Source organism: Dipodomys ordii, unplaced genomic scaffold (genome assembly GCF_000151885.1).
Source record: "Dipodomys ordii isolate 6190 unplaced genomic scaffold, Dord_2.0 Scaffold134, whole genome shotgun sequence".
Lineage (NCBI taxonomy): Eukaryota > Metazoa > Chordata > Mammalia > Rodentia > Heteromyidae > Dipodomys > Dipodomys ordii.
The window spans coordinates 3,419,411-3,441,874 of record NW_012267350.1 but is presented as its reverse complement, the minus strand read 5'-3'; positions in this window follow the sequence as shown (position 1 = coordinate 3,441,874).

Genomic DNA, 22,464 nt, shown 5'->3' with positions numbered 1-22,464 from the left:
GAGATCCTTGTCCATTGTATGGCTAGTGATCTTCTCCCAGTCCATGGGCTTTCTGTTGATCTTGCTAGGTATGTCTTTTGCCTTGCAGAAGCTCTGCAGTTTCATGCAGTCCCATTTGTCCAACCTTTCTTTGATTTGTTGTGCTTCTGGGTCTCTATTAAGAAAATCTGGGCCTTTGCCAAGAAGCCCTATTCCTTCCTGTAATATTTTTATGGAGGGAACCTTTTCATTTTTGCCTACAATTTGTTTTTCAGAGATGCTCTAAGGGAACTTAGACTTTTCCATTCAATTAGCTTCTTCAGACTGAGGCTAAACTTTTTTCAATCCATTTCAGAAAATGAACTTACATTACCTAAGTTTTGGTAGCATTAGACAACTGAGAGGGTGGTCTTCCTAGTTGATAAATGAACAGGCCCTAAGGGTCTGTGCACATTAGAATTTAGTTAAGCAGGAATTAGGGGCAAGTGTTTTTCCAATCTCACTTAGTAGGGTTGGGAGTACCAGGTGTACTAGAGCCACCTTAAGCAGCTGACTCTTAGTTATCAGAATTAAAATTTTCAGAGATCTGGGACTCTACTCCAGACTCATATTTTAGCCTTGTGAAAACTGCCCTCCAAGTGGATCTCACACATCCTAAAACTAAACGAGGCCAAATCCAATACAAGTTGTACAAAAAGTTCAAATTGAGATGGACATTTCTAAGTCTGTAATTAGTTCAGGTGAAACTGTGAGTTGAAGTTCTGCACTGTTCTGCAAAATTGAGCAAGTAGGATGAATTCTGATGCTGACTCTCTTTTTAACCTTGAGCAAGTCACTTAACCAGTCTAAGAAATCACTTGAGTTAAATGGAACTATTTCTAATTTTGTAACCTTGAAGTTTTAATATTACATTCTGCTATGTATTATCATAAAATAATTTGAGAAGCTACTATTTGATCTTTTAAAAAAAGAGAAAGTTTTTTCATATTATGTATAAAAGATAAACAGAACACCCTAAAAATGTGGAAGAAGACGTTTAGAAGGCACCATTCTCAGCCCTGCACAAGCATGTATCCAAACCTCTCTGGAATTCTGTATGAATAAATGTAAAAAGAGGAACTTGTTTTATCTTGAAATGTGGATGGCAGTTTTAAAAAAGGAGCAGAGTCAATATCTATCTTGAGTTTTTGATGAGTTTTACATTGTCTTATACGATAGATGCACTGCTAGTAATAGCTGTGAAAACACAGAATAAATTGAGGAACACAGAAAATCATTTTATATTGTATAATCATATTTCATTGCTGGATTATATTTCATATCTGCTTAATTTCTAGATATAACAAAGTAAGGTTATCCTGTTACCATAAGTACCATGATTGATGTAGTACTGGTGAGGAGATGAGAAAATGCACACTGGATTTTCTGATATGTAACTCCTTTCTTAGGTCATTTTAAACTCAAGAAAAGTGAAAAACAGATAGAATTGGGATTTGGGGGGGTATTCCAGTTCTGGGGCTTAGATTCAGAGCCTGGGCATTGTCCTTGAAATTTGTACTCAAGGCTAGTGCTCTACCATTTGAGCCACAGGTTCACTTCTAGCTTTTTTGCTGGTAAACTTCAGGTAAGGGTCTCACAAACTTTCCTGCCCATGCTGGCTTCAATCTACACTCTTCTGATCTCAGACTCTTGAGTAGCTAGGATAATAGGCATGAGCCACTGGCACCCCACTCTAGAATAGGGATTAAAGTATATTCGTGGCCAAAATTTCCAAATGGAAATAAGGATTTTTAATATCATTCCTATCCTGATGCTAGTGAGGGAGGTTAGGGGGAAACTATATTACTACTTGAATCAATTAAGCTCATTTAGATACTACGTTCTTAAAATAGGAAATTTAGGAGTATATAGCTACAGCAAATCATTTCTGAGAATTTTTTTTTCTTTTGCCTGTCCTGAGCTTGAACACAGTGCCTGGGCACTGTCCTGAGCCTCTTTGTGCTCAAGGCAAGTGCTCTATCACTTGAGCCACAGTACCATTTATGGCTTTTTCTGAGTAGTTTATTGGAGATGAGTCTCACAGGCCTTCCTGCCTGGGCTGGATTTGAACCACAATCCTCAGATCTCAGCCTCCTGATTAGCTAAGATTACAGTCATGAGCCACCAGTGCCTAGCTACCTCTGAGATTTTTTGATGCTTTAAAAGTAGATGTAAGACAGGTGCCCACGGCTCTCATTTTTAATCTTAGCTACTTGAGAATTCCTTTGGAGAAGATTCATGCCTTGAGACCAGCTGGGGCATGAAAATTCATAAGACCTCTTCTCAATCTATAATTTGGTTTAGTGACATACACCAATCATCCTCAAGTATGTGGGAAGCTGAGATTGGAGGGATCATGTTTCCAGGACAGCTGATCTCTTCAAGATTCCAACTCAATGGAGGAAAGCTGGATGTGGTAGCACATAACTGTCCTCCCAATAAACAAGAAGAAGCTTAACTTAGGCAGATCTTGGTCCAGATGCACAGCAGGACAGAAAGTGAGACTCTCTAGAGGTATGGCTTAGTGGTAGAACACCTGCGTAACAAGTGCAAACCCCTAAGTTCAAACTCTAGTATTGCCTTTTTAAGAAGTAGATATAGAAAACTACATATGAAATTCTCAAGGATATGGAAACAAAAACTCTTCACGACCTTAGAAGTAGAAGTCTTGAACAATATGCTAACAAATTGAACCATGCAATATATAAAAGGAATTATAAACCATAAGCAATTCAGTTTTATTCCAGGAATGCAAGGCTGATTTAATTTAAAAATATGATCTATCAAAAGGGTGAAAAAAAGAGTTGTATTTTTTTGTTGTTGTTCATGGGGTTGAACTCTGGGCCTGGGCTCTGTCCCTGAGCTAGAGCTCTACAACTGGATCCACTATGCCACTTCTGGTTTTCTGGTAGTTTCTTAGAGATAAGAGTCTCACAGACTTTCCTACCTTGGCTGGCTATGAGCCACAATCCTCAGAGCTAGGATTACAGGTGTGGGCCACCAGAGCCTGGCAAGAACTGTATTTTTACCTGCTGTAAACAAACATGGAAACCAAACTTTCAAACACAGAATAATTTATAATTGAATTAAAGAAAAGAAACAAGAAAACATACATGGGATCTATTTACTAAAGATCCAAAACAGTAATCCATTAGATAAATGTAAATTAAAACCATAATGAGATAACACTATACAACTTTTAGAAAGCTAAATTAAAAGGAGATCTAAAATTTAATGAATGGAGTGATATGTTATATTTGTGGATTAGAAGACTCACCATAGTAACTATTTTCATTTCTCCTAAATTTATGTACAGTTTTAAATTCATTAAAACTCCCAGACACTCTTGTTTCCTTGCAAATATAGATAGGAATATTCTAAAATTTATAAATAAAGGCAAAGGAACTAAATTAGTTAAAATAGTTTTTAAAAAGAAAAATTCAATGACACAAACTTAATTTACTACATAGCTACAATAATCAAGACAGTCTGTTACTGGAGAAGGTATAGATACATAGATCAATGCAACAGAACACAGAAGCAAGAAAGAGAGCAACACAAATACACTCAATTGATTTTTTTCAAAGGTGCAAAAACAACTCAATGAAGGAAGGATGGTTTTTCCAATGAATGGTGCTGGAACAATTAGAATCATACACACAGAAATAACTTGTATCTATCTAATCTTTATACTGAATACAAAAATACACTCAAGATATATCATGAATTTAAATGTTAAATATAAAGCTACAGAATGTTCATAAGAAAACACAGGAGAATATCTTTGGGACCTAGTAGAAAGCAAATATCTATTGCTTAGGCCTGACATGTGCTGCATTACCAACATTTTAATAAACAAACATTAAAATGCTCCATTACAAATAGTTTAATAAATTAGACTTCACCAAAATTAATAGTTCTTGTCAAAGGACTCTGTTGTGAGCATGAATAAACAATCTATTGATGTGAGAAAAATTGTAAAACCTTATGTTTGAAAAAAACATTTCATTTAAAATATATAAATAGTATGGAAACCATGCTAGGTATTGTTTTAATATTTTACAAATATTTATGTATTCTTATTATAAAATAAATAAAAATCATGAAAAGATTTCTCTAAGAAAAAGATATAGATCTCAGTAAACACATGATGAAAGTGGTCTAAATAGTAATCCTCTAGATTTTTAAAACCGTAATGAGATAACACTAATGCCTTTTAGAAAACTAGAAATAAAAAGCTGATGATATTGCCAGATGCTGGCCATGATATGAAGAAATTGGACCTCTCAAACACTGTTGGTGGTATAGATACTCTCGAAAATTTTGGGGAGTTTCTTACAAAATCAAGGATGGCACTTGCATAACCCAGCAATGGCATTGCTGAGATTAGACAAGTGTAAACATGTGTGCACACCAAAACCTATACATGAATATTCAGAGCAGCATAATTTGTAATAACAAAATACTAGAAAAATATCTCAAATACTTTAGCCAGTGAATAGTTTTTTTTAAAAAACTTTGTTACATATCTACAATACAATGCTATACAACAATAAAAAGGAATGAAGTAATGTTGCACATAAATTTATTAGACCACATAGGCATTTTGTTTAATGAAAAATGTCTCAAAGATTATATGTATGAAATTATTACATATGAAATGAAACATCTATAGAAATGAAGAACCGATGAGTGGTTGTTAGGAGACAAGAACAGGAATTGGATGGGATCTGGATGGAAATTCAACAAGAAAGTATAAGAGTTTTTTTTTGCTCTATCCCAGCTCTTTCTTTCCCAGCTCTTTCTTTCCCAGCTCTTTCTAAGCTCTTTCCTTCTCAGATCTTTCCCAGCTCTCTCTTTCCCAGCTATCTCCCAGCTCTTTCCCACCTCTTTCCCAGCTCTCTCTCTCTTTCCCAGCTCTTTCTTTCTCAGCTCTCTCTTTCCAAGCTCTTTCCCAGTGCTCTCTCTTTTCCACCTCTTTTCCCAGCTCGCTCTCTTTCTCAGGTCTTTTCCAGGCCTTTCCCAGCGTGGAGTGCCAACCTGGCCTGGTTCCAGCAGGTCTACTAAATAAACCTACCCCTTACCTGAATACCATGTGTGTGGTGCTGTTCTTACTCGGCTACCTCTTTTTAAAAACCTAACATAAATGGTGCCATGACTCGGATAAAAGGCTTAAAGTCAGGATAGGTGGGATTCCTCTGGTTTTCTTCTTCTTTTTTTCTATTTTTGTTTGTTCTTCCCTTTTTGCTTTGAGGAATACCCACCGTTCTGACGGCCTTTTGCAAACCGGTCTGTCTGCTGTGGACACAGAGCATCGATATCATTGCTGGCTTTCACATCCACATCCACACCACTTCTCTACTCTGGTGAGTGAAACTACTCTCTACGGTTCTCTGTTGCTCAGTCTCTGTCCACAAGTGGTGCCATGCCAGAGAGCTCCAATGGCCTTTAGCTGAAAGGCCAGTCACCTCTGAGGTGAGGACGCTTGGTTTTGGGGGCTTGGCCATTTCTCTCTAGAGAGTTCTGGAGGAAGTCGGGACGCTGCTTCTGCCTGGTCAGCTCTCCTTCACTCACCAGACTGACTCTCCTACACATTTAATGGGGTGCTGCAAATCACGCCTGAGTGGTGAAACCCCTTTGAAATGCCTCCTGTGCTCCCTGGAAAGCCAGAGTGCCTAACTTTTATGCCATTCTCAGATGTAGACAGTTTTTGCCACTGCAATGGTAAATGGTCAGAAGTCTGTATACTTTCAGGTTTATTTTGCTCTCTTTCTCTGCCAGTCATGTCCAACTTTCCCTATCTCTCCCTTTCTCTTTTCTGTATTTTGGCTTGTGCCCTGAAGTGTGCAAAGCAGGCTGGGACCCAGGGACCCCCCTCTAGGTTCCCTCTCAAAGGCTAGCCAAAATAGGCTTGATTTTTTGTTCAGGCTTTCTTTGCATTTTTTAAGAAATTTGCCATCTTGAGTTCGCCATCTTGGCCACATGGTGGGTTAAGGGTTTGGCCCCATCTGAACCTTAATCTTCTACCAAGCTTACCACTCCATCCATGTATTCTAAGGTGCCTTGCTAACAAGTTGCTCTTTTCACAGCCCTGGTAAGTGAGTCCAAACCATCTGATGTGCTTTGTTAGCAAAGATGTCTACACACTGTTGTCAAAAATTTTAGGTTTTGAGTTTTGCATTTTTTGCTTTGTGCTGTGTATTCTACTACTGACTACATGGTTCTAAAATACTGGGCCTATCTGTGCTAAAATTCTCATCACATCTAACAAGTTTTGTTATTGCAAAAGTATTATGGAAAATTGAAATTAACAGCTCTCAGAATTGAGAGCTTTAAAGATAGAAGTAGAGATAGAGATTGTGTCTCCACAAGTGGACATCATGAAGACAAAGGATCATGAAATGAGCCATAATATATATATATATATATACATATATTATATATATATAATACACATATATATATACACACACACAAACATACATATAAATACATATATATACAAGAATATATATTATATCACTAATAGCCAATGATATGGGGAAAGGGATAGGAACAGAGGGAAAAAGGCAAACAGGGAGGAAATCCCAGGATGATTAAGCCCATGTTGAGCACTGTAGGTTATTTTCACATTGAGTAGTAGATTATAGAGTGAAACCATTCATGAAATACATAAGTTGGAAAGAGACTTTCCATATTATTAAAACAAACCTTCTCATTTCATGCCTAAATAAACTATCTTGTAATCATCAATCTCTCTGCTATCTCTGAAGGCTGTACGAAGCTCTAAGAGAGTCACCTGAAAATCACTACCTTCCCATTCAGTTTATGACACTGCCCAAGGAGTGGCTTCCCCATCCCCATTTCCTGATTGAGATGAAGTAATATGCAGTAAAAATAATCGGTGGCTACCTGTACCAAATGGTCTTTGTAATCAGTGATTGGGTCAGGAGGAAATGAAAATAGGTTTGACATTATCCTAAAATAGCAAACACTCAAACATTGTGCACAAAAGCAACTTCCCTACCTCCTTACTTTGATCCTCACTTGAATTCTATCTACTTTCCAAGTCTTTACTTATGAATACTGCACTGGGCCAGAGCCATCCCCTGGAGAGTTCTGCCACACTGCTGTCTCCAGCACTCAAACCAGACTTGACAATCACAATCACTTGTTCTGATATTGTTATTGTCCTATTGAAATAGGCTAAAGCCTGGACATGACCAGATAAAAAATTTCTTAAATCACAACATTCTTATATTGTCTTTCCTAAAAAGCCCCCGGATCTTCTGTTAATGATTCTTCAGGAAAAAAGTTATTCTTGTCAATAATGTCACAAGTTAGAAATGGAGCTTTGACTCAAATGGAAGAGCACCAGGCCCTGAGTTCAAACCACAATGCAGGCACAAAAAGATAATACTAGAATATAACAAGTGCTCCTTGAAAGATAAATATGCAACCTGTGGAGACGTATGACATCCAATCAACAAGCAACTTCTGCCCTCTCCCTTTCTATGATTAGTAAGTAGATTTGAGCTCCTTCTTTTAGTTCCTGTTCTCCTTACTAGTTGAACATGTAATTAATCTTTTGCATTTTACCAAAGCCTAATGCTAGATAATAGGTTTCTATGTGAATAGGTTACTGACCCTTGATTAACACTTCCTTATGTTTCATAAAGCAGGTTTTTCTTCCAGCAAGCAAAAGATTACTATGCACACATTTTATTATGCTTTTGTGATTCAGTCTGGAAAGAATCAGGCATTAATTTCTATTTTAACCTTGTAGCTGGTATTAAACTAGCCTATCTCTTTTCTCACTATCACTGTACATTGCCATTCAGGGAAAGACTAGTCTCCACCCAAAACTACAACACATGCTACACTGTGTTTCTGAATAGTGTACCAATCTCTCCTTAGCCACAGAGGACGAATTCCAATACCTTTAGTGGATCCCTAAACTATGCAGAGTATTGCATCATAGCTACATTATGTGGAATATGTTAATTAGCAACAGCTAATGGTAATGACAATATATATTTGAGCCATTATTGGGTCTTAAACTCAGAGCCTTGACTTCTTGTTTGACTTTTGTGCTCAAGGCTAGCACTCTACCACTTGAGCCACATCACTATTTCTGGATTTTAGCTGGTTAATTGAAGAGTCTTTAGGACTTTTCTGCTTGGGCTGGATTCGAACCTTCAGGATCCTCAGACCTCAGACTCCTGGGTAGCTAGCCAGGATTACAGGTGTGAACTCCCAACACCCATCTATAATAGTATATTTTAATAAAAGACATGTGAATATAGGCTATCTGCTTTTACTAGAATTTTCCATTTAATATTTTCAGAACTTATCAGACTGCAGATACATAAAACCATGGAAAAGGAAATGACAAATAAGGGGTGGGAACTACTCTTTGATTTTGAACATATTAATATGATTTGTGGGTAATTTTAGCCTCTATCATTTATTTCCCAACATGGTAATTAATAATTTTGTCAGTTACATCCAGGCTTGTGATACAATAGTTTTAAAGTAGAGGCCATTGCTATTTGGGCTGTGAATCAGACTGCACCTGCGGCACCACTTTCATTTCTACCAGAAATCAAAACTGCTGCCATTTTCTCAGAGCAGCTTTACTATATTAGCACCTCCAAGCAGCCAAAAACAGTGTGATATTTCAGTGTAGCAGCAAAGAGAAGTTTGTAATTTTCATGAGTACAGTAGAAATAATGCCTTTCATAAATATACACTTGTGTTAAATGTTTGAATTCAGAATGTGAACAAATCAAAGCATGCAAACATCAAGCATATTTAATTCTGTGACTATGATAACAAATCATTAAAAAGAAAATATAATGCTTTAGAATTTAGATATCTAGCTTAAATCAATAGGACTAATGTATCAGTTAATATGAGATATAAATTTTTTCTATTGTTTTCCAGAATGTCATAGGCCATTTCATTGTGTGTTATAAACTCTCTTGATATTATTTTAAAAAGTTATATTTCACAGGAAAAAATAAACAATAATTGGACTATCTAAAATGATAAAAAGATAGTAAAGAGCTTGCCTAGTATGCACAAAATCCTAATTTTCAACCTCGGCATCACCATAACAAAAATCATAATAATAGTTGCAAAAGATTGTTTTAAAAGTCCAAAAATAAAATTAACAAACTAGGGTATATATACTCACACATTATCAACACAGATGTTAAAAATATGTTGCTGGAAGTTGTGGCTCATGCCTAAAAATCATAGCTACTCCCGTGGTGAGATTGGGAGGATTACAGTTCAAAGTCATCCTGGACAAAATGTTCATGAAACTCCATCTTAATGATTAAAAAAAAAACAAGGCTTAGTTGCATGGATTTATCATAGTAACTATGCAGGAAATGCAAACGGGGGAATCACAGCCAAGGCTGGCGAGGACATAAATGCAAGATTCTGCTAAAAAAAATGAATTACAGCAAAAACGGACTGGGGGAGTGTGGCTGAACTGGTAGAATACTTGTCTAGTAAGCATAGGGCCCTGAGTTCAAGCCCCAGTACTGAAAATAAACAGGTAAATAAAGCAAATACCAAGGTTCTCTTAATTCACTCATAAAATATTTCTAGCTGATGTCAAAACTACATGCTTTTATGTCAAAAACTGTACCACCACTGGGAATCACTGGTGAGGAAGTCTCAGTCCCTGTTCTTACACAGCTTTCTCTTAATTGAACAATAAATCACATAAATATACAACTAAATATCTTATAAATCCATACCATGAAAGGGAAGTCTAGAAATCTGAGGTTTCAGATGTCAACATAGACAGATAGGGTTTTCTTAAGTAACTTTAAGGTTATAATGTTAGTGATAAAAGTATGTTAAAACATTTTGGTAATTCAAAACTACTCCATGCTAGCTTGTTTGCATTATGCTATCTATAATATTCTGAGGGAATAATAATTGATAAACAAACAATAAGTTGTATCCTGATCTTTCTGCTAAAATCTTACAAGCCAAACCTTAACATTTATGAATTGGAATTGCTATTTTTATATCATCTTTTATTTTGTGCCAGTAGTAGAGCTTGAACTCAGGGCCTTGTGTTCTTGGGTGACCTTTTTGCTCGGGGCTAGCATTCTACCACTTGAGACTCAGCTTGAAACTTTTCTTTCCCTGGCTGGTAGCAAAACTTGGTCCTCAGATCTCAGCCTCCTGAGTAGCTAGGATTATAGGAGCAACTTACCTACACCAGGCTAAAACGTGTTACATCTTCTATCCAACATGTATTCCAATAATTACACGATTCCTTCTGAATGTAAAGCTCAATAAAAGTTAGATTAGGAGGCTAGAAGAGAATGTAGTTCAGTAGTAGAACTACAATTTGTCTAGGGCACAAGAGGCTCTATCCTATAACAAAGGCTGTCTTTTCTATCAAAGTGTATTGTTTAAAAGTTCCTATTTTGGCTTGGTGGCTGACTCTTGTTGATTATTCTGTGAAGAAAATATCAGCAAAAAGTACCAGAAGTTTTGAGTAATTAAGACACACTCAGTTTGTTTGAGAACGTAGCAGAGGATGTGAACAATTAAGACATTCTACACTCTTCAACCTAGCCAGTTGTGAGCAGATTGTGAACTGAGCTTGGCCAACTTGAGTAGAGAGGCAGGCCTGCTGCATTAGAGATAGAAAAAGAGCAGTCCCCCTGCTCTGTATGCTTGTTTGATGGGATTCCAGCTACTGGTACGCCCTTCTACAGCACTAAGCTTTGCCTTGCCAAGTTTCTTCTGAGTTGATGTCCTTATTCCTAGGTAACACCTCAACATCCCTAGACATTTCCAACAATCCACAGCATCAAATGGTGAGTGTAGAACTATGGGATTTGAAGTATAATTTTAATTTCAAAACTAAAAGGAAGGATTCATTTTTTACTTTTATTTCTTTCACTGATGGTGATGGAATCCAGGGCTTCATCCATGGTAACCAAGTAAAATAACTAAGCACATGAAACATTAAATACCATGTCCAAAACTATTTATGATAGAGGAAGGACTTCAACATAAATTTAGAGTTTGAAAACTCGCTAAATTAATCAATCAAATAATTTCATAGAAACTAGAAAATTAACTTTTTTTATTGGTTGTGGGGCTTGAACTCTGGGCTTGGCCACTGTCCCTGTGCTCTTTAGCTCAAGGCCACTGCTCTACCACGTGAACCACAGCACCACTTCCAGTTTTCAAGTGGTTTATTTTATTTTTATTGTGAAAATACTGTACAGAGGGGTTACAATCACATGAGCAAGGTAATGAGTACATTTCTTATCAAGAATTGTTGCCTCCTCCTTTGTTTCCCCTTGCCATACCTTCCCAGCTCCCAGCCCAATGCTCCACCCCCCAAACCCCCACCCCTCCAAAGTTGTAAAGTTCAATTTTTGACATAACAACTGGTACATCTCATTGTTGCAATGGGTCCACCTGTATCCCTAGTTAAACGATTTGTTTTTATCCCTTCCCCTTAAAAAATTATACCACCCTCAAAGAGAATGAAAACACCGGTTATACCATGGGGGAGGACATACAAAGCAACCATCTTATAAATATGTTAGAAAAAATCTCAAGAAACAAAAAATAGGGCTGGGAAGGTGGCTCAGTGGTAGAGCGCTTGTCTTGCATGCTCGAGGCCCTGGGTTCGATTCCTCAGCACCACATAAGCAAAAAGAAAAAAGCCGGAAGTGGCTCTGTTGCTCAAGTGGTAGAGCGCTAGTCTTGAGCTGAAGAGCTGAGGGACAGCGCCCAGGCCCAGAGTTCAGGCCCGACGACCGGACGCAAAAAAAAAAAAAAAAGAAACAAAAAATAATTGAATCCTTTTCTTGGGTTCATTTCACTTAGCATCAACTTATTTGACCATTTCTGATTGTCTCAGATGTACAATAGTTGTTGCAAATAAGGGAAACCATGGGACCTATGTTCTTTTGGGCCTGGCTTACTTCACTTAATATAATTTTTTCCAAGTCTTTCCATTTCCTAACAAATGGGGCAATGTCATTCTTTCTGATGGAGGCATAGAATTTCATTCTTGATCCATTCATCTACTGAGGGGCATCTGGGTTGGTTGCATATCTTAGCTATGGTAAACAATGCTGCAATAAACATAATTGTGCTGGTAGCTTCAGTATGGTCTTGTTTCTGATCACTCGGGTAAATGCCCAAAAGTGGGATTGCTGGGTCATAGGGGAGCTCTATGCGGAGTATTTGAGGAACCTCCATACTACTTTCCAAAGTGGTTGAACAAGTTTACACTCCCACCAACAATGCAATAGGGTTCTCTTTTGGCCATATCCCCTCCAGCATCTGTTGTTATTAGAGTTCTTGATTCTAGCCATTCTAACTGCGGTGAGGTGGGATCTCAATGTTGTTTTGATTTGCATTTCTTTTATTGCTAGGGATGTTGAGCATTTCTTCCTGTGTCTATTGGCCATCCTTCTTTCCTCTTCAGAGAAGTTTCTCTTTAAGTCTTTAGCCCACTTATTTATTGGGCACTTGTTTCTTTGAGGATGTGTGTTTGGGGTATTTAATTTTTTGAGTTCCAGTTATATTTTAGATATGAGACCCCTGACCATTGTATGGCCTAGTGAAGATCTAGTGGGCTTTCTATTGATATTGCTAGCTATGTCCTTTGCCATGCAGAAGCTCTGCAATTTCATGCAATCCTATTTGTCCAAACTGTCTTTGATTTGTTGTGTTTCTGGGTCTCTATAAAGAAAATTTCAGCCTGTGCCAAGGAGACGTAGGGTTTCTCCTATTCCATCCTGCAATATTTTCAGACTGTCTGTTTTGACTCCCAGGTCTTTGATCCATTTGGAGTTGATTTTGGGGCAGGGTGATATAGAAGGATCTAGCTTTAGTTTTCTACAAGTGATTAACCAATTTTGGAGCACCATTTACTGAAGAGGCTGTCTTTCTTCCATTCTATTTTTTAGCTCCCTTATTGAAGATTAGATGGCTATGGGTCTGTAGGTTCATTTCTGGGTTTTCAATTCTATTCCATTGGTCTTGAGGTCCGTTCTTGCGCCAGTGTCAAGCTGTTTTGTTTACTATGGCTGTGTAGTAGAGTTTGAAATTTGGTATTAATATTCTTCCAGCACTGTTCTTTCTGTTAGGAATCGTTTTTGGTATTCAGGGTGTTTTATTGTTCCATATGAATTTTTGGATTACCTCCTTTATTTCCTTGAAGAATGAGGTTGGAATATTGATAGGTATCATATTGAATTTGTAGATAGCATTGGGAAGTATTGCCATTTTTACCATGTTGATCCTTCCAATCCAGGAGCATGGCAGGTTTTGCCACTTTCTAAGTTCTGTTTTGATTTCCTTTTTCAGGTTTTTAAAGTTTTCATCATAGAGGTCCTTTACTTCTTTGGTTAAGTTAATTCCTAGGTATTTTATTTTTTGTGGGGTTATTATGAATAGAGTTGCTTTCCTGATTTCAGTCACACTTTTCTCATTGCTGGCATACAGAAAAGCCATTGATTTTTAAGGGTTAATTTTATACCCTGCTACTTTGCCAAAGTTTTGAATCAGCTTGAGTAATTTAGGAGTGGAGTCTGTGGGATTCTTTAAATAAAAGATCATGCCATCTGCAAAGAGCGAAAGCTTTACTTCATCTTTCCCTATTTGGATCCCTTTTATGTTTGCATCTAGTCTTATTGCTGTAACTAGGAATTCTAATAGTAGATCGAAGAGAAGTGGAGAAAGTGGACATCCTTGTCTCGTTCCTGAGTTAAGAGGAAATGGCTTCAGTTTTTCACCATTAATTATAGTGCTTGCTGTAGGATTGTCTTATACAGCTTTTATTGCTTTGAGGAATGTTCCACAGATTCCTAACTTTTCCAGAACCTTCATCATAAAGGGGTGATGGATCTTGTCAAATGCTTTTTCTGCATCTATTGAGATAACCATGTGGTTCTTATTCTTGCTCCTGTTGATGTGATGAATTATATTAATTGATTTGCATATATTGAACCAGCTTTGCATCCCTGAAATGAATGCTGTTTAATCGTGGTGTATGACTCTTGGATGAGTTGTTGAAGTCCATTGGCCAAATTTTTTTGAGAAGATTTTCGTCAATGTTCATCAGAGAAGTGTGTGTATAGTTCTCTTTCTTTGACGAGTCCCTTCCTGGTTTTGGGATGAGGGTTATGATGGCTTCATAGAATGAGTTTGGTAGTGAACTTTCTCTTTCAATTTCATTGAAGAGTTGGAGGAGTATTGGTGTGAGCTCTGCTTTGAAGGCCTTGTAGAATTCAGGTGTAAATCCATCTGGTCCTGGGCTTTTCTTAGCTGGGAGGTCTCATATTGCTGTTTCTATTTCAATGCTTGATATGGGCCTGTTAAGTTGGTTTAACTCATGTTGGTTTAGTTTTGGCAAGTCGATATTTGCTAGAAAATCCTCGGTTTCTTCCAGGTTCTCAATCTTATTAGCATAAAGGTTTAAGAGGTATTCCCTTATAATATTCTGAATCTTGGTTGTTTTTTGTGGTGATGTTTCCATTCTCATCTCTGAGTTTATTGATTTGGGTGTGTTGGAGAGTTAAGACCTTTAATGTTGAGAGTTAAGACTGAGAGGGGTTTGGGAGTACCTGCTAAGTAATCCACTTTCTTGGGGGCTGCGGCACTCGGTTCTTCCTATGGTTCTTGGATTCTCAGTTTGAGTGCGGCTTATTGGCCTTTTGTGTGGTCTTGTTGGTTTTCTATGTGTAGGATATCTTTAAGTATCTTTTGTAGGGCTGGTTTGGTGGAGATATATTGTTTCAGTTTTTCTTTACTATAGAAAGGTTTATTTGACTGGTTATGGAGGAGAGTTTAGCTGGGTACAATATTCTTTGTTGATAGTTGTTTGTCTTTAGGGCATGGCATACATCATTCCAGGTTATTCTTCCTTTAATTGTCTCTGCTGAGAAATCTGAGGTGATTCTTATTGGTTTCCTTTTATTGGTGATTGATCTTTGCTCCTTGATAACTTTAAGAATCTTTTCCTTTGTCTGAATTGATCCTGTGTGGATTATATTGTGATGGTGGGATACCCTGTTCTTGTCTGGTCTATTTGGGGTTCTAAAAGCTTCTTGTATCTGAATAGGCCTATCTTTTTGCATGTTTGGGAAGTTGTCTGCTAGAATCCTGTTAAATAAATTTCCTAGGCCTTAACTTTTGTCTCTAGGTGCTCCTCTACACCCATTACCCTCAGATTAGGCCTTCTAATGGTGTCTTCCAAATGTTGAATGATCTATCATATTTCTTGGGTTTGTCCTGGATTGTTGTATGTTCTTTCCCTATAATATCTAAGCTTTCTTCAATCCCCAAGATTCGATCTGCATGGTCTAACCTAATGTCAAGACTTTCTTCTTTGTTTTTTGTTTCTTTTCCTTCTAATTGGTCAGCTTTGATGGCTTCCAATTCTTTGTTGGAGCTTTATTTTAGATCTTGTATGAACTTCTTTACTTCCTTAATTTGATATTCAGTGTTTATTCTCAAATCACTTAGTTGCTTTGTTATGGTTTCCTTGGACTCCCATTCCTTCTGTTGGGTTCCATTCAGCATTCCCTTTGTGGTCTCCCTGACTTCTTTCAGCTGTCTGTTTATGGATTTCATGAATGCCTCTATTGATCTTTGTCTATTCTCATCCCGCTTTGCAGTTCCTGTATTACTCTTTCATTAGCTTCCTCACATTCAAGCAATTCCTCTCTTTTGCTTTAACTGTTCTCAGCCTTCTTACGCAATTTCTTTATTTCTCTTTTTGACTGTGATCAGCCTGCTCATGCAATGCCTGTAGCTTCCTCATGCTCATGAGATTCCTGTATTCATCTGTGGTTTGTCTCCTTTCTCTCCCTGTGGTGCTCACACTGAGTCCTTTGCAGGTTTTCTATCTTTTCATTCACCATATTTACCAGTATTGTTTGTAGAGCTTTTTGGTAACTCTCCTCTGGATTATTCTTTATCTCTTCTGTCACCTGATTATCATGAGTGTGAGTTGAGATACCCGAACTTGCCATTTTTCTTGTGTTTTTCCCGCTTATTCTGCCCATTTGGTATGAAAGTAACACCAATTTTGTGCTGGAACACTATTTTAAGGCAAGCTTCAACCAGAGTCCTGTACTTGCACAGTCAAAAGGCTGCAGATACAATCTAGTTCAACAGATACAATCTATTCAACATCAAACAACTATGGATTAATGGGTAAGAACAGCATAGAATTTGGCAAACCAGAAATTATTAGTTTTAGGGAGAAATGTGAGGAACAATAGAATTAGAGGGATGTGGAGAGGTAAAAGGAGAGTGAAATTAACCAAGTCCTACTCTCAAGAGGGAAATGGATTGGACAGAATGATAGGAGATAGATTTTTAAAAAGACAAGAAAAAATGGTAAAACAAAAATTTAAATGTAAAAAGTGAAACATCTAAGTTTAAAAAAGATATTGAGAGAAGAAAGGGATAGGATGATAGGAGGGGATGGATATAAAGGAGACTTGAAAAAGTAAAAAATAAAAATTCTTTTTTTTTAATTTAATTTTATTTGAGAACATACTGTACAGAGGGGTTACAATCACATGGGCAGGATAATGCGTACATTTCTTACCAAGCATAGGTATAAAGAGATAATACTGCTATTAAAGGATTTAAGCCTAAGAGGTTTTGAATTGAGTAATAAATTTCTGGTTTAAGTGAGTACACAATGGGAGATAAAGTCGAATAATCGAAGACGGGTATATATCTGAGGATGAGCAGAACAGCTATCAAGTCACGCAAAAAAGAAAGAAAGAGAAGAAAAAATGAAAAGAATGAAAAAGAAAAAAAAAGGACCAAAAGGTCAGTAGAGATAAAAACAATCACACACACACATATACACCTAAAAGAAAAATTATGAGAGGAAAAAAAAAGATTAATAGACAATTTTTTTTATTGTGAGAATAACATACAGAGGAGTTACAATTACATGGGCAAGATAATGAGTACATTTCTTATCAAGCATTGTTGCCTCCTCTTTGTTTCTCCTTCCCATCCCTTCCCATACTCTCCCCCTCCCCCCACCAAAGTTGTAAAGTTCATTTTTCAACATAACGACTCGTACATCTCATTGTTGCAATGGGTCCACCTATATCCCTAGTTAAACAATTTTTACAACAATTTTTTAATTAAAAATTAAAAATAAGGTACAAAAAAAGAATTGTTTGATTTGGTGGGGGGGCGGGGATGAATGGGAAGATCCTGTATCTCCCTTGTGTCCATAACCAGTCTCTTGGTGGAGTCTCTGGTCTGCTTGTGGTGTTTGGTTTTCCTGTGCCTTGATTGGTTTCTTAAGTCAGTTTGTTTGAGCAGGCAGAAAAATGTTCTGCTTTACCCAGGATTTTGTGATCCTCCTCCCAGGCTAGTTCAATGGGAGGGAGATCTGCTTTGAGTATCACAAAAGAGGGAGATGGCTATTTCCTCTCGTTTGGAGATGCTGTGATGAGGCTAGGTTCTGGGTAGAGTTGAGACCTTTCAGCAAACAGTAGCTTTTCCCTGAGGAGCTAGCTCCTAAGACACTCAAAGAGCCCAGCCTGGAACCATTCTCAGGGTTTATGTTTACTGAATTTCAATTGATTATCTAGGCTGCTGTAGGGAGGGGCAGCCTCTGGCTCTGTTTACCCAGTGAAGAAAGTCACTCCTGGGGCAGGGCAGAGCTTTCTTGCCTGGGCTGGGTGACTTTCCCCTAGGTGGAGCTGAGCCTGGCAGGTCAGGTCATGTTCCTGTGACTTGCTAAATGACTCTTTTGTTTTTTTCCAAGGCCTGTGTTGGAGCTAGCTGTTCAGCTGGGCCCTTGTCAGTATCAAAGTTGGAAATTTCCGGTAAGTGGGGTGTGGCAGAAGGGTGGCCTTCTTTCCTCTTCTCCCTGAGAAGGAGTGAGGATGTCAGGGTTCTACTCACCCTGGAGTGTTGGTTCCTGTGTCGTCTCAGGTCTGCAATCTGCAAGATGAAGATATCTGCTCCTTGTCAGTTCTTGCTGGTATTGACTAGAATCCACTCACCAGTTGAGTCTGGCGCCTTTGTCCTGGACTCTCTGTGTTGTAGGTATGGTGGTTCTGGCCACCACTGCCGCCGCTGCCGCTACCGCTGCAACAGCAACCACGGCTGCTAGCAAGTTCTCAGATCTGTCTCCTTGCCTGGATTTTCCCTTTCTGGCCAAACTCTCTGTACTGTGATGGCACACTTGATGTAATTCTCTGTCCTAGAACTGTTCATTAGAACACTAAATCTGCTTTCTGTGGGAGAGCTTGTTTAACCTCCAGCTTCTCCGCCATCTTTCTCCGACCTTGTAGTGCTTTATTGAAGATAGAAGTCTCACAGACTTTCTTTCCGGGCCTGGCTTTGAACTGTGATACTCAGATCCCAGCCTCCTGAGTAGCTAGGATTACAGGCATGAGCCACCAGTGCCCAGCGAAAACTAATATTTGTTTTTGGTTCCAGTATAGTGCCCAAACTCAGATCCTGAGCACTGTCTCTAAGCTTATTTAAACTCAACGCTGGTGCTCTATCACCGGAGTCACAGCTCTACTTCTAGCTCTTTTGATGTTAGTTGGAGATGAGTGTATGGAGTTTTCCTGCTTGAGCTGGCTTCAAACCTGAATCCTCAGATCTCAGCCTCCTGAGTACTTAGGATTATAGCCACCATTGCCTAGCTATCTTTCTTTTGAACTAAAATAAAATCTCGAGAAATTAGTTGACCATTCATTTATTGCTTGTGGGTTGAGTTCATAAGACACTGCTTTAAATCTTCAATGATCAACCTACATCTTAGTTCTTTGGATGAGCAACACTGTCCACATTAGGAGGACAATATTGTGAAGAAAGTGAGGTATGCTGCCCTTTCCCATTAAGTGACTCATCTTAATGTTTTGTTACAGCATCCATAGACACAAACATCTGGGATTGTGTATGTGCTTTGGCTGGGAACTTTCAGGTGATGTGCAAAGTCATTACTCTGGATCACTGAATTTAGACAGAGCCACTGACAAACTATTTTGCTACATCAAGTGCTTGTAAGATGAGGTATCATTAGGAAAATCCACATAAAGCTGTTGCAGCTGTGTTATATAAAAAGTGGAGCTAATTTAATAGAAAATGTCATCCTTTGCAGAATGTTGATTGCCTATTTTTTTTCCATAAAGACTTCTCATCAGAGGCTCTCCAGCAGCTGTGAGAAGGCATCCTGTCAACGATGTTCCCAGACATCCTGGCAAACAAAACTCTCCATGTGTTGGTTGGTATCCAAGACATTCTGCTTTTCTTCTCCTACCCCTTTATTTCATATACCACTATATGGAGTGTGGAATATTTTCTTCTTGCAAGGATAGCACAAGGACCTACTTCTTCACACTGGAATTTGAGTATAAACAAGAGAAACATCTGCTAAAGTCATGAGGTCTGTTTTTTAATATTACGGACCAAGGAATCCTAAAGCCATAACAGTCCTATAATTCTATAATTATAAGGACTTCTCCATTAACAAATGATAGTCATTAAAAGCTACTGCAGGGCATAATTCTTCAGAGGCTAAGATGAAAATCTGTCCATGCCAAAAAAAAAAGATTAGATGGAGATAAGACTGGGTCAAGTACGTTTTTTAATCATGCTCAAATTCTCCAACTTGAATGTCCTGTTTTTCTTATAATTAGTTTTAGAAAGGTGACATCATAAATTTCACATCATAAAAATCACTGGTCTTCAGAATTGTAATAGCTACATGTATTCACCAAGTTCAAAAATAATCCCACAACTCTCATCAAAGGCTTTCATTTAACCATGTACAGATTATTATCACTAAAATCATCATAGTTTATGCTATTTCCATGGACAAAAGGCTACAAATATGTCACTCTTTGCTACAGGACGAGCTGCATGCATAAAATAGGTATTCATTTGTTTATTAATCCTTTTCCTTCACAAATATCTACTGATATTGTTTGCTGGGTACTTTTTCATATTCTGAGGATACAACTAACAAAAAAATCTCTTTTATCATATAACATACTATTTCCTGGAGACAAACATATATACATGCTAGGGTTCAATGGAGGAACAAGATAGTATATACAATTGGATTGGAAATGCCCCCCGCCAAACTTCATGTGTTGATGAAGAAGTGCTCACAGATAGGGTGTCTGGGAAGTGATCACAATCATGATGATTTTACTTCAGAAATTCACAGAGGCATGTCCTTGAATGGAGTATTTTGTCCCCAGCATCTTCCTCTCTCATTGGTCCCACTTCCTGAGGTAAGCAGATTTGTTCCACCAGGTGTTTACCACCATGATGTTCTACTTCACTTGTCCAAGAAACAAGAGTCCAGTGATCATGGATTAAAACCTCAAACTGTGAGCCAAAATAAGCCTTTCTCCATTAAATTGATCATCTCAGGTATTTTGTCATAGCAGTGAAAAGCTGATCAACACAACATACTTTAGGATTTGTATAGTATTGAAGACAAACGTTAAGGCAGCTCTGATGATCCATAACTCCTAGTATTCTGGCTTTTGTGTAATACCCTTCCACTTGAGTTCTGCAGGATTTGTGGCTTGCTTTTAACCAATCCAGTGAGACAAAGTGGATAAGACTTTAGTGATGGTGTGTATTTGCTAGAACCTCAATCCTCACCCTCACACCTTAGCACATGCATGCTTTCAAGAATCAAACTGTCATGAGCCTATTACTTCAAGAAAAAGATTCTTACAACTTAAGGGAGCTTTGAAGCAGATCATTCCCCATTTGGGCTTAGAACTGATGAATCCTTAGTGGCAGCTTTGTGAAACACTGAGATAACCCAATTCTACTATGCCTACATTTCTATCCCAAAGAAACTGAGAAAATAACTGTGTGCTTGTTTTAACTTGCAAAATGTGTATTTTTTAATTTTTAGTTCACAACTGGGACTTGAACTCAGTGTTTGATGCTTTTGCTCACTGAATAGCACTCTACCACTTGAGCCATGCCTCTAACCAGGTGTGGTTTGTGATATGGCAGAAAAAATTAATACAAACATAATTTTCAACCTCCTTTAAGGTCATAGAAATGATTCTAAAATAAAATGCCTCCTCATTTTAGGGTAATTAGGTTATGTCTTTTGTGAGGGACAATTTTTAAGAGCATTGAATTATTGGGTCAAGTCATTGTTTGGTGTCAATGTATTTGCCACACAAGCTCTTATAATATACATTAATCTGATGGACTAAGCAAAAATCACCTAGGACTAGCTTTGTATTTACTGAATGAACTGATGTGTAAACAGGCCCATAACGACCCTATGTCTGTTCTGATAGTGTGCTACCACCATGGGTCCATTTAAATGACCTAAGTATAATTGTACTTCATGTATGTAAACAAATTTACTAAGAACTTCTACTAACTTCATCTCATGATTCCTTGAGAGTTTCAGTCAGGAAGCTGAGGTTGATAGAAATAGCAAATTTAAGCTCTATAGTTAGGAAGTGACAGGTAAGATTCAAGTCACTGAACATTATCAGAAAGATAGTGCCTTGATCATTCCACAACAACACTTTTACTTATACAATAAAAATACTCTGTCCCTGAAGTCAGCCCTGGGACAACAGAGACCTTAAGAATAATCTCAAAGAGGAGGCAGCTCTCTCCTCACTCCTTTATCTGAACCCTAAGCAGGTCTGCATGTTTTCCTTTCAGTCAGAAACATATGGAAATGGCATAGGCACACAGGGAAGAAATAAAAATGTTATCTCCTCAACTTATTCTGTCAAAACTATTAGCTATAGCTGGGCACCAAGGGCTTTCCCCTGTAATCTTAGCAACTAAGGAAGTTGAGATTTGAGGATCACAATTCAAAGCTAGCCCAGGTAAGAAATTCCAAAAGACTCTTATTTCTAATCAACCAAAGACAAAAGTGGAGCTGTAGCTCAAATGATAGAACACCATCCTTGAGAATAAAGCTAAGGTATAGCCCCAGGCTTAATTCCAGAACAACCCCACCCCACAAAAGTAATTTTTAGGTTCTATACTTGGTGTTGGGAATAAAAAGATGAGTAAGAATTTCTTTCTTCTACTTCCACTACTACCAAGATTTTAATCTGGAATATAGAAGTTATGACATTTCCACTTGAGATGTGAAGTCCTAGAGGAGAGGACTGATGGAAGAGCACTGCAAGACCACAATGTCTTCAAGGGAGGTTGACAGTACTGATAGCTTTCAGGAAGTCTTCTGAGAGGAGAAAGCTGTAGTGGAGGTCTGGGAAGATAAAGGATCTCAGTAGGCAGAGAAGCAGGAAGCAAGTTGCATTGTACAGGATCTCTTAGCAGTTGAGTGTTAATAATAAATGAAGCCCAGGGCATGAAGTAACTAGAGTCAGCAGTAAAAAAGCATAGATTAAATCACTCGTGTGTCTGGTATTTGGC